The sequence below is a fragment of the Quercus suber genome, unplaced genomic scaffold, assembly GCF_002906115.3.
Source record: "Quercus suber isolate HL8 unplaced genomic scaffold, Cork oak 2.0 scaffold_10, whole genome shotgun sequence".
Taxonomy (NCBI): domain Eukaryota; kingdom Viridiplantae; phylum Streptophyta; class Magnoliopsida; order Fagales; family Fagaceae; genus Quercus; species Quercus suber.
In genome coordinates, this window is record NW_027069476.1 from 2,583,427 (window position 1) to 2,584,467 (window position 1,041).

The window sequence follows — 1,041 nt, forward strand, 5'->3', positions numbered from 1 at the left end:
AACCATGCTCATTTCAAACATTGCCTTCATTTCATCTGCAAAAGAATGAGCAAGAGAATCATTAGTAGCACCAAAAACAATGTCATCAACATAAATTTGAGCTACAACAAAACCAGTCTTATCCTTTCTTATGAAGAGAGTTGTATCTGCAGATCCCCTTTTGAATCCATGCTCAGTGAGATATGCAGTCAATCTGTCATACCAAGCCCTAGAAGCTTGCTTCAAACCATAGAGAGCTCTCTTCAATTTGTAGACATCATCAGGTCTGTGAGGATCAACAAAGCCTTTAGGTTGCTCAACATAGACTTCTTCTTGTAGCATTCCATTCAAGAAAGCACTCTTGACATCCATCTGATATAGCTTGAAGTTTAGATGACTTGCTATGGCTAACAATATCCGGATGGACTCTAACCTAGCCACTGGTGCAAAGGTCTCATCAAAATCAATTCCCTCCACTTGTGTGTACACTTGTGCAACAAGTCTTGATTTATTTCTGATCACAGTGCCATGTTCATCTGACTTGTTCTTAAAGATCCATTTAGTTCCAATCACATTTACATTTTCCAGTCTAGGGACTAGTTCCCACACCTCATTCCGAACGAATTGATGAAGTTCTTCATGCATGGAATTTACCCAATCAGCATCTTGAAGTGTTTCATCTACCTTCTTCAGTTCAAATTGGGACAGATAACATGAGTCAGTGATCACATTCAAGGCTTTTGATCTCAACCTCATGTTATCATTCAGACTACCCAATATATTTGTGGAAGGATGATTCAATCTCACTCTAGAGGATGGACATTTGACAAGAGATGTTGTGATTTCTTTCTGTTCAGATGAAGGACTGAGCTCACTTTGTATCTGTCGAGTGTCACGAACCGAAGTGGATGGTTCTGAACTTGATGGTACTAAGACTGTATCATTCAACACCAACAGCTCTTTCTCACTATGTTTCCCAACATACTCAGTAGGAAAAGAATCATTAACTTCTAGAGACTTATCTTGAGCAGGAACAATGCTTTCTGAAGATACTTTATCATT